This window comes from Mytilus galloprovincialis, chromosome 12, assembly GCF_965363235.1.
Source record: "Mytilus galloprovincialis chromosome 12, xbMytGall1.hap1.1, whole genome shotgun sequence".
Taxonomy (NCBI): Eukaryota; Metazoa; Mollusca; class Bivalvia; order Mytilida; family Mytilidae; genus Mytilus; species Mytilus galloprovincialis.
In genome coordinates, this window is record NC_134849.1 from 72,567,671 (window position 1) to 72,580,908 (window position 13,238).

The window sequence follows — 13,238 nt, forward strand, 5'->3', positions numbered from 1 at the left end:
TTTGTTGTTGATTTTGTCAGTTCAGGTGACCACAAATCCAAGTACATATCAGGGGCGGATCCAGCCATTCTAAAAAGGGGGGGGGGGGGGGGGTTGTATGTTTCCAACCCAGGACAAAGAGGGGGTTCCAACAATATGTCCCCATTCAAATGCATTGATCATCCAAAAAAAGGGGGGTTCCAACCTCTGGAACCCTCCCCCTGGATCCGCCACTGCATATTGTCTTAAGGTCTGTCAACTGAAATCTGAATTATTGTGTATCAGTGTTTAAATATACTGTTCCTTGTTTAAACAAGACAGTTAACCAGTTACAGTCATGGGATACTCTGTTAACATGATATAAATATGGAAAATATATTTGCATTGCATGCATGTACATTCATAATAGTCAATTTGTTGTAAATATTCAGTCTCTGCTTTTTGTTATTTTACAAATTATAGTTGGCACAAAGTTTTTCTTCTCGGGAACATTTAATTCGTATAGTTAAGGTGAAGGTCTTTTTGGAGTTTCTTTTTTTGTCAGCTTATTGCTTGGTCAGTTTCTGACCTTTGTTTTTGCATTGTTTTTATGTGCAGATTTAAGGGATTTAAATATTTAAGCTTTCATCATAAATGTTTGTGCACCCATGTCCACGTACAATCCCACTTAAAATAAGTTTTATATTGGAACTTCATAGTTTTTACATCAAAGAGGGTTAATTAAGTTTTCTGATATTATTAATATGACATCATGTAACATTGGATTTTTATCATGTATTCATTGATAAGATAATTTTTTGGTTGAAAGATAAATGGGAAGAGTATATGGGTGAATGTTTAATATAACCGTTTTGTCAAATGAAAAACTAATCATTCATATTCACAAATATGATCATGATGATAATATGAAAATAGTGTGTAAAAATGTTTGGACTAGTATATGAAACTCAAAAGTATCTTGTGAGTGAATATGTGGATTGAATGATTATTATTACAAAAATTCATTTTTTATCCTTTTAACTTGATTCCAAGACTGTGTCACAGTTGCATGTGTAAATTGCAAAAACCACATCACATATAGAAAACTCTGCATATAAGAGTAGAAAATTTTATAGGTTGAAAATGTAAAGATTAATTCCGATTGGTTGTAAATTCTAGTGCATGTGATTATCCCACCATTAACATGTGATTCTATAAGGACTATTCCATTATTATGAATGTTGGAGTGTAGGAAGGGAAATTCTATTTCTATACATACGTCTTGGGTAATTTAGTTGTATGTTCATTTTATGGATGCCAAATAAATATTATAACATTATGAGAAGATAAATCCAGAATGAGGTTAATATTACTGGTAGTATTTTTATGGCAATGAAATTTTGGAAATCCCTTCCAACCCTCCCATGTTCAGTCAAATGAAATAGCCCAAATGTAGTTTGAAATATTAGTCTGTAGTATTTATACTGATTAGTAATGATTTATAATTTATACAGCAATGTCAAGTTTGTCAACCATCCAAGGATATGAAATGTTTTCCCCTAATGTTTTAGTGTCACAAAAGAAAATATTTCACAACACATCCAAAGTGATTGATTTGCAATTTCATGTGAAGAATATACGCAAAATTATTTTTAGGGTAGTTAGAGTGATATCCTGAACTTGAAATTGGTGTTAAGAGTAATGTAATAAAAAGAATTCAGTTTTTTTTTAATATAATATGTTTATGTGTAGCTCCTAAACTTGGTGGAAAAGAGCTTTCAAGGGATAAAACTCTGGTTTAATGATAAAAACTACTTTTTTGTTTAAAATTGAGCAGTTTGTTACAGTATGATAAAAAGAACCAATGATTGACAAAAGTCTTAAAATATAATTTCAAAATTGATTTCGTGGATATAATATGTATATATATTTCTTTTGTATCTAAAACCTGACTTGATTCATATGGTATTTAATTGTGACTGATATTAAGTATATAACCAATCATGACAAACATATTTTACTGTGATTAATACATATTTATTATTAGTAGTATAGAACAATGTATAGTCTAGGTATTTAATAAGATAGTGTGCACAATAGGAAAGAATTGGAAAATCTAGTCAGGAAAAGAAACTTTTTTGCAAGGACTATCTTTTTGTGTTTGATGTTACCTTTGCCATGTATTTAGGTAGATAGGATTTTTGATGTAGCCAAAACCATAAGTTAAATGTTTTTGGCAAGAAATAGTTTTTAGAGTAGGGAATAATCTTAAAAACAAAAATTTGAAACAGTTATAGCTCACATAATTTATTTTAGGGTAGACTGTTGTTTTAGGGGAGAAGGTAAACAAAATCAAACAATTAAAAAAAAATGACTTTGTGATTTTTTTCACAGCCAAATCTCATTTTAAGGCTTCTTAAACCTCTTAAATTAATGTTAAAAAAATCAACTCTGTCTCAGATTATAAATTATTGCATTCATATTACACTAGTTAGTGAGAAAAATAATCAGTTTGTCTCATGTTTAAATGTTTTCATTGTATGACAATGTGAGATGTATAGTTCATAATCTTAGTTTTAAGCATTTAAAATTTTTAACATCACTAGAGTTCACTAGAATATAAACAGTAGTGAAATGTGAAATTCAGAATTTGAAGTGTATAGTTTAAAAAAACTTTAGATAGAAAGTACAATGTAATTGAATATAGCATTTTTTAACTACAGTTTTAAAGTGAATAGAGCTACAAAATAAATTGAGAAGAAATGTCTAGTCAAGCATTTTAAGATGATTGCTTACTTCCAATAAATCATATTTAAAAATTCCTTGAATATGCAAGAGAAATGGAATACACATGTGAATACAAACATTAGATGAAATAGAATTTATAATGAACAAATGAAAGGTATAAATGTATGTGTGATTATGCATAAATATATATAACCAGGTCACAGTAATCTTGTTTTCAAGTCTAGGTTACCAATATTGTGAACACAAAATGCAAATAAATTTAGAAAAAAATAAGTACAAAAAAACACCATTTCATATATTTTTGAAAAGCATCATAGACAATTGCAACATATTTAAAATGAAAAGACTATTTTGTCAGAATTGGAATGTTTTTTTTTGTTCCTAAAAGTTCAAAATTAAAGCTTTTTTGATATATCTAGTAAAAGGTTTAAAGTAGGAGGTACTAAACTGGCTATTTTCAATTTATCTCTGATGTTTAGAACAAATTTGAATCTATGTATTTTAAGAAAACATTAAAGTTTCAGGTTTAATTAAACCCTTTTCATGGGTATACAGGAATGAAAAAAATAACAATATTCTGTAAAAGCTTTATTTCTATATGAATTTTACATGCTTAAAAAATGATAAAGAGAATAACCAAAAAGATATTCAGTCTATTTGTTGAAAATCTTGCTTATGATGTCACAGAATGATTGATTATCTTCTATGCTCAGTGTTTGGTAGATGGTCTGACCAAATTCAAACTACATATATTTGATACTTAATAGTTATTTTGGCAACTGCTAGTTTCTGAAATAGTGTGGTGCTTAGTCAGTAAAATTCTTCTGAATTGTTAACAAATAGTTTCAATTCTGGAAACATTAAATTAAGTATTTTTTCATGCATTACTACATATTTTATTACCTAAGCTAGTATTGACAATTATCATTACAATGAATATGTTGACTTCAATCTGAGGCCTCATTCATTGATCTTTTACTTATTTTTATGTTCATTCAATTCTTAAAAAGATATTGGCAAGACAAATATGATTTGGTGACTATTCTGTGACTCCAACTTTTTTCTTGATGTTAATAGAAATTGTAATTTTTTGCTTAGATGAAGTCTCAAGTCACTTAGAACATCTTTTTTTTTAAAGGGGACATCTAAAAAACACTTCTCCCCTAAATTGTCTGTCAAATCTAGTTTACTGAAAGATCAGTTGATGTGGCATTTCACAAAACTAAAACGTCCTCCATCAGATAAACAATACAAAATTGACACTTATGCAACAGAATTACAAGAGTATTGAATTACATGAGTATGTTTGTTAGATATATTTTCACATGAATGGATGGAGTAAGTGCAATTATTATATTATGTGACACTTATTGTTAGATTTTACACATGCTAATGTTAACGATATTAAAATTGTTTATTTAACCAATTTCTTGTGTTGATTTGTTTTAGTTGTATTTGACAAAACGTTTTTGGAATTGTGGATCCTCAATGCTCTCCAACATGGACACAATTATAAAGTTTTCTGTGATGCATTTTGAAACGATCAGTATCACCAAAACAATAATGTAGACGTGATAAAAGACTATCCTAGACAGCTGGTTCACTTGGGCTCCGACTGGATGAACAACAATGAAAATATGCTACAACTCCCCCTTTCCAGAACTGTGGAGTTCCTATTCCATAAAACTATCATTAACGAATAAACTCTAAAATTATTCACAGGTTATTAATCACGTTCTATCCAATGACAGTCAATTACTGCTAATAGGTCTTTTCGTGTTCCACAATAATTCCATTAAGGTTTGTTTAAAATTCTGCTTGCGTATCATATCACTCTTTCTTGTGTCCTTCTTGAACTTGAGACAACACTGTCCCAATTTCAAGATGACTCGCATCTGCATCGAATATAAAATCTTCACTGTCAATTTCTTGATATGAACGTACAGAGCTTGAAGTTTTTTTTCTTCAAGTAACACAGAAGTTTGTTCACACCTCTTGTACATTCCCAGGGAGCTTTTAAAAAGACACTAAGCAATTTTCGAAAAATCTTTGATAAATCTTCTGTTATAAGAAACTAGTCCAATGAAAGATCTAAACTCGGAAACTTGTAGCGAGGACTCCATCTTGACTCTTGCCAGTACCTTACAAGAATCTGTCCGCAGCCATTTTGTTGACACAATATGTCTGAGATACTCTACCTCGTGTTTAAAAAAAAATACACTTTGCAGCTTTGATCTGTAATCTAGCATCTGATAACCTCTGAAAGACTTTCTGAAAATTAACCAAATGTTCATCAAATGTTTAACTATACACTATTATATCATCTAGGTTCAAAACTTGAACATGCCACTAGAATCCTCCATTGCTGTCTCAATAATTCTTTGAAAATTTGCTCTGGCGTTGCACAATCCAAATGGCATCGTAACATATTGGTATAAATCACCTCTAGGTGTAGAAACTACAGTCTTCTTTATCTGTTGAGTCGAAAAACTGACATCCATTTGGCTTCACTGAGTGCGTTTATATTATCCTCTATTGTAGAGATTGGATAGGCATCTTTGATCGTCTTATCGTTCAATTTCCTGTAATACACAGCCGCCTCGAAAGAATTTCATTTGCACGAATACTAAGCCTGAATACCAAGGACTATTGGACTTTTCAATAAGTTTCTTATCATCTAATTTCTTTATTTCATCTTCAATCGCCTGACGTTAATATAAAGAGGTATTTGTCTTGGAGAGTTTTTTTTTATTGAAATTTCTTCTTTCAATTTGATAATGTGCATATCAATTGTTGGCTTTCCTGGCTCTCCTGTCGGATCATAGAAAGTATCTCTATACCTAAACCTCTCAACTTTAATTTCTTCCAATGACTTATCCATACTTCTTCATGAAATTACTATCAGGCCACAAAATGCCATACACCTCTGAATTGTCGTCAGCATAAACTTTCGTAGTGAGCTTAGCTTTTATAATTATTTCATGTCTCGCATTAATGTCTATGGAAAAACATTACTATAACACGACTAGATCGTACATTAACACTCTCTTGCTCAAGAGGAGTTGTAAATCCGTTTATATTTAGTGATCCCGAGTCGAAATTCCATTGACATCGATATTTTGAAATAAAATATCCACCTAAAAGATTAAGTTTCACATCTCAAAAATGAATTGGAAATGCACAGCACAAAATTCATCAAAATACAAGTCCATTACAACCGTACCTAAAATATTCAGTGTACTTCCATCTGCAGTTTTAAATTGAGTATCTACTCGGCTCGGCACAGGTCTACATTCCGGCATTATACTATAGTAGCCCTGTTCTGTGATAAATGTTCTGAATCCGGCTTCAACTTTCCAACTTATAGCGGATCCCCCAATTATTCTATCTATCATCATCCATTCTTGAATTTCCTTTCACACTAGCTATCACAGCTACATTATCTTGCCTGTCGTTCATATTTGAATATTCACTGTTCAGATTTTCCTGTTCAGGCTGGCTGTCATGGTATTCTTGAATGGCTTTATTCCTTTTAGAATCGTCTACTGAATATCCTGCACATTCACATATATCCCCTCTAGACTAACTTTCCTTGCTGGAAATATCAATATTAACACTTGTGCTAGGCATCATATAAGCTGCGGTTGGAGCATGGCCTATGTCCGACCATGCTCTGTTTAACTTTAATTGTGATACTGTCTCTTCTCTGTGCGTTTTTACATGCGGAACATAGTTCTCGTCTGAAATCGACAACACTGGCTTCTGTTATATGTCCAATTTCCTCACAATTTTAACATTCTACATCTTCCAATATTGCTTTGTGGTAATTTGTGGTATTTGGAACGTGTCGTCCTCTTTGTGCTGAGTTTTCGTTCTTTCTCCTTGAATATTGATCATTATCATTTGTTTCAACGGAATACACCGTCTTTTTTACCGAATTATTGTGCCTTTTACTAAGGCTGACATGACTGATGCATTATAGTTATTCCTCAATAGCACTCGTCACGGCATCTTGTAAAGTTTTGGGTCGATAACGTCTACCTGATAGTCTAGATTCCTCTGTTTCAACACGAACGTCAAGGAAAGTCTATCTACTATTTTTCTAAACAGTGTCTGGTAGGATAAGCCCGTTTGTACAGGTCTTCAACGGACTGTCCTTGCTCCCTAAAAGTTTACGTTTTCTCAATTCAGCTTCTACTCGATAAGATTCCTTTATATTAGAGTACCCAAAGCAAAGTTCTTTTTCCGGCAAAAGATAGTTCCAGTTCGTAATATCACTATCAGATAATCCATGCACATAAAAGAGGGACGAAAGAAACCAGAGGGATAGTCAAACTCGTAGATTGAAAATATACTGACAACGTCATGGTTAAAAAAAAGCAGTGTTGTCAACGGTTAACCGGTTAATCGTCAGAAGGACCGAATACAAAAAACGCTAACCAGGTAAACGTTTTTTTTTTCAATTTTGCTAGATTTTATATAAATGTGTATTGAAATTATTAAATAATTTGGTTCTATTTAAAAAGACAAACAGACAAATAATAGTACAGAAGACACAACATAGAAAACTAGACTATAAGCAACACGAACCCCACTAAAAACTGGGGTTATCTCAGGTGTTCCATGCGCTTTTGATTGACTTTTTAATGTAGTTAGGAAAACCATCCGGTTTTTTTTCCCGTCTGTCCAGCCGGTTTGTTTAGCAATGCTCTTGTTATACCGCAAAAAGTCAGACCAAACATCCTGGGTAGTTCCATCAAATGTTCTTCTCACATGTTTTTCCAACTGTTTAGCTGGATATTCTTTCCCGAAACGTTGTAATGATTCGATGGATCCTTCTGGCTCGAGGGATAATTTCTTCCGCACCTTTTGGTCTTTTTCCTGATAAGTTCTTTCTATAGGAGTGAAATTGCTTCCATGTATCGGCTGCAGTGTACATGGTCCATACAATGTATTCCTACGTATTTTATTTAAATCCCTCTGACATTTTTACAATCACTGTTAGCAAAAATAGAATAAAAACAGTTGTACAAATGACTCCACATTTTAATTCTAACCAGCAAATAAACTCGTGCCACGGATACATATGTATCACTCCACTTATCAATACACTGGCAAACATGCAAACACAAAATCATTTTTAGCATAGGCGGATCCAGGGGGGGGGGGGGGGGGCTGGGGGGCCTGGTCCCCCCCTTTTCGTGGGAAAAATTTGGTTGATTATATAGGAAATTACTGATACATGACTGGAGTGCCCCCCTCCCCCTTTTAGGTCAGTCAGCGGGCTCCCCTTAGGAAAAGTTCTGGATCCGCCACTGTTTAGGCAAAATCTTTTCATTCAATTGAATAATTTTCACCTGTTGAATTAACGCTATTGTCACTAACATGCTTAAACTGCTGAGGTACTGATGTACTGGTGATAATAGGAGACGAATATTGACCCACCACATATATGTGACATAAGGTATTTTACTAGGCGGAGTCGTCTGATCCTGATCCTGTGGGGAATGTATCGGCATCATCTAACTGAAGGGCGGAATATACGGATTTTGATAACTGTTCCACCCCGGATTTTTTTTTGTACGAGTACATTGATGATTATGATCCCTATCAACACAAGTGAAATCAATAGCATAAGTACCAATTTTCATAGTCTCTGTTTGAATCCGCGCACATTTCAATTTAAACATGATAATTCTTACACTAAATGTAATGTACTCTTTCATCTCCTGGAATCATTGACCCCACTGCTGCCACCATTTTGTAACGTGAACCGTTAAAAGCAAAACAGAATACAAAAAAAAAAAAGAAAAAAAAAGAAGCTAAACTAGCTGTTCTATTATAAATCAGATAAATCAAAGTTATACTTCACATCAAATGATTTTGATGTAAGCTAAAGCATAGTCTAGCACTACTGATTTTCTTAATGTGTACATGTTGTTGATTTGTTAAGAAATGAAACTTCGAGCAGTCAATAATTAATTGTAGCAAGTTGTTGTTACTCTGAAATAATTCATCAAATAGAGTTCCACTTATAGTAATGTCTTTAATATAACATTTCAGTTTGTCGATGAACGGAGACCTAACTTCCTCCAATACTTTGCACTTGATTATAAAGTGTTCACGATCTTCAGGTTCATGCTTACATTGGACTCACAGATTGCCTACTAAATTTAGCTCTGTCTTGTTGAAGTGTGTAGGTTCCACAAGCGAGTTTGGATTTTATGTTACAACGTTTGACAGCAAACGGCTCAGCTCCCCCACTAAACCAAATGCATGTTATGAGTTTTGCCAATCTAATTAAAAACCGACCTCTCATGCTCCCGTTTTCTGATATGTCGCGTCATATCAGAAAACGGGAGCATGAGAGATCGGTTTTTAATTAGATTGGAGTTTTGCCAATAATTGTGTCCTCAATATTAAGTAATTTTAGAGTTGATTTTTCTTTGGCGTCAGTTTTTAGTTTGTCCAGCCAGAAAACTGAGTTAACAACCTTCGAGACCAGTTTTTTTCATTTGTTTTTACACAGAGGATTGACTAATAACTCATGAGGAGATGGTAGTTCATATTTGTCAGCAATCAGTTAAGCTCAATAATTCTTATAAACCATCTCTTAGAGTCCTTGTTTTTTTTTATAGCTAATTGGCAATATTACATTCAACAGAGTCTTTGTTCGCTACAATGTTTCTAAAAGTACATAACATTCGCTTATGAACAACAGCTAAGTCAATTGAGATCTCCATAAATTATAGGTATATTGATCCAATATCCACCCGTTTATAGTATGGATCACATTTCCGACCTTACATTGATTACGTGCTACGTGTACAATGTTTCGAGTTCTTTCGGAATTATATTCCAGGTAACTCTCTTCAGAGGTCGTCCGTTTTATTTTTATTTTCTAAATGTTTGTTTGTTTATTATTTTGTACATTTTATTTATTATTGTACCTTTTATTTATTATTGTTCGTTTTATCACGATAAAAATAAAACGGACGACCTCTGAAGAGAGTTACCTGGAATATAATTCCGAAAGAACTCGAAACATTGTACACGTAGCACGTAATCAATGTAAGGTCGGAAATGTGATCCATACTATAAACGGGTGGATATTGGATCAATATACCTATAAAAAGTGACCTATTTCAGCGGCTCATCCCTACCACTAATTATATAGCAAGTGGCCCCCCCCCCGAGATTGAGATCTGACCTAGTAACAATAGAGTACCAGTATTAGCAGTTCGTTCTGGTAGATGCTGGATTTGTTTCATATAAGTGTAATGAAATAAGTACTAAGGTTTTTAATATCTTTTGCTGACAAACAAATATCATCCAATCCATTACAACAACCTTGGGATTGCTTAACAGTTAATATAAAATAACATGAAGAGACATTTTTGGATTTATACCATTAAGGCCATATAGGCATATCTTAATTCAAGCCGGCAAAATAGTGTATTTCTATAGAAGTGGAAGCCAAGTTAAAAACTGTTTTGTTTACACATATATGCAATTGAAATAAATGAAACTTTACATTCTGCATAACTTAAATATGTTCATCAGAGTAAACAGTACGTCAGTACTTTGATATGACATGGTTTGCTTGAAAATCAGATCAGTGTCGCAGAAAAGTCAACCCTATCCGAACATGGGTTTTGGATCGGAGCTAACCGACGGTTAAGCCAAATGTAATATAGAATGTTTTTATATATTAAATGCACCCCCTTTTTTTGCCCAAGCGCATGCTCATACAGAAACCGGAAATAAACAGGTGCTTTTACAAATCTCAAAACTCACAGGTGATGGAAAAGATGAGATGTTTATAAATAATTAACGTTGAAGTGGAATTACGTTTTCATAAAGAAAAAGGAAGAAAGAAAAAGACAAACGGTAATCACGTCTTCAGTAATAATATGAATATAAGCAAGGAACTTATGCAAGGTTCATACGACTAGGTTTGACAGCTAATGACAGTTCGTTTTCATCCTGGTTGTACTAATCATAAATATACATGTAGTAAAGGCTTTACTACACACTTATTATTTAGTGTATGGTAAACGCAGCTCAGCTGCACATGTTCCGACATCAAGAGGAACGCTTCAAAGAGGTTTTAGGGTGGAAATATATTAAGGTTCATGTGGACCCTATGGCTAAAATGGCCGTATTTTCACCTCAAAATTTACTCTGAGTACAGGCAAACCTGTGCATCTGAAAAAGTTTTAAGGCATAGCATGCCCTAGATAAATAGAATTCAAATGCATTGTATGAATTAGAAAATTCATAACTTAACTGGATTTTGCCGTACACTTTTTTTCGTCCCTGCAGAAGATGATAAAATTAACAAACAGTTGAGGTTACCTTGATATGGTCCACTCAGGTACACAGTTTAAATGACCAATTATTGTTAGGTATCTATTGTCCATCTCATGTCCATTTCATGCAATACAGCTCACTTCAATAGACCACTTTCGAGTTCATCTGTCACTCGTCAATTATACGCGCCTTTATGACGTCATTTACCAGATAGAGGGGGTCGCCTGTATCCCTGCACTATTTACGTTCATTAAGCGTCTTGATGATCGTCATTGTGCAGGATAAACAAGAAATAATGGTTGTTCTGTAGGTACTTAATGACAATTCCCTAATGACATTAATGCTGATTGTCAATTTTGAGAATTCAATTTGTCGTATAATTCGTACAATATAGAATTATAGTTTTCCAACCACTCGCTCAACATTGGAATGGAAGTAACGACGCCCCTAAACGCACAAATGACGTTCACTAAAACCAGAGTTTTTGACGGAAATGCATCGAACTCGAAAGTTGTCTATTATTACCTGTGGGGAAGTTCTCAAACCTGTTTCCCAACTTAGTTTATTTTGGCTCCTTCTGGAGGAATGAAAAAAAGTGCACGGCAAAATCCTGGTAAGTTTTATTTTTCTAAAACATAAAACATATTTGAAATTTATTTATCTAGGGCATGCTATATATGCTTGATATTTTTTACAGATGCGCAGGTTTGTCTGTACTGTAAATTTTGAGGTGAAAATATGGCCATTTTAGCCATAGGGTCCACATGAACCTTAAGTCAGTCAACTGGTATGCAATATAGAGGTTGGTAATGAAGGTATCTTCATGAAGAATCACGGTTAAAATTCTTGCCAAATTAGGTTAACAGTAATTTTTTATGCATGACGATAGAATGTACACATTTTCTTTTAGATGATCAGATGATAGGAAAATTGACTGATTTTGAAGAATCATGTTAGATTTTCTCCAAAAACAGCAAAATGATAATAGTTTGAGACCTCTGACGAATAAAGATAAGGATAGTTTGACGAATCACTGTAAAAATTTAACCAATTTGATGCTAACGGTAGCTGAAAATGACCATTTGATACATTGTACCTGACGGTAAAGCTAAATAAAAAAGTATGTGTGGTTCCAGTTACATCTGACAAAAAGTAAGAATAGATAGGTAGGGATTTTTTTTTATTTTATGTTTTTTTTTACATTGAGTCTATGGAAGCAACATTCTGACTTTAACAGTGCTTAATGAAAAATGACAATAAAATCTTTAGGGTAGGCCATTTTTAAGCCGAAAAAGTAGGGACGGGATGGTTACTGGAACCACACTTATATTTTTATTTGGCCTAAAGGGCATTACTATCCTCATTATACTTTGTGTTAATAGCATCCAATTATAAGCATACCAGTTGACTGGCTAATGTTTACACCCCAAAACATCTATAAGGCCAATTAAAATTAATTGATAGATTTTCATCCCCGCCCGCCCCTCTGAAATCGCCCCGCCCCGAATTTTTTTATTTTATAAAATTTACGATTTCCGGATTTTGTTCATTCCTGTTACCGGTAACCGTTAAAATTTCGTTTCATTCATTGCTTCCTGTTTCAAATTTCGGTTTTGTACCTCGAGTAAATCTAATCAAAATGATTAAGTCTACCTTTCCGCTGCTCTATGATGACAACATCATCTTCCCAGAGTAAAGATTGATAATGAGAATGACATGAAATATTGGTGTTACGAAAAAAACGCTGTTTCCAAGACTGCAAATCGCGGTATGTCACAAATTTCTGTGATTAGAAAACTGCGGACTTTTTTATTTATGCAATGACTTTGTCTCAGGAAATTTAAACTGTAAATGATACCCAAAGCACAAGATTCGTGGAAACCATTAATACAGAAAACATGACTGAATTATAGATATTGAAACACAAGCACGAACTTGTCAGATTTATGACCGTTTATTGAATTTAAAAAGTCGACTAACATACGCATTTTATTTATGCAAGCCCTTTGATTTTACCCATGGCTGTCGTTTTGTGTTGACAAACAGCAAATGTCCCAATACAGCCAAAAAGACTCATTAAACAACAACTTTTTGTTAATTATTAAGTTCATGTTTTACATGATAATTATATAATTTTCATCTTGCATATAAAGTACCAACCCTATTATTTTCAACACTCTCTGAGCTTTCATTTTATTCTGTACTCATAATAATTGTGC

The 13,238-nt window shown here is 33.4% G+C and overlaps 1 protein-coding gene across 1 annotated transcript in view; it reads left to right on the plus strand.

Moving 5' to 3' along the window:
* The first annotated feature begins 10,447 nt into the window (after positions 1-10,447).
* The window catches only part of LOC143054760 (rho GTPase-activating protein 18-like), a 47,128-nt gene continuing 44,337 nt past the window's right edge, over positions 10,448-13,238 (plus strand). Inside the window, exon 1 of the mRNA XM_076227807.1 lies at positions 10,448-10,596. The gene's annotated coding sequence lies outside the window, so the exon portion shown is untranslated. The remainder of the gene's footprint in view (positions 10,597-13,238) is intronic.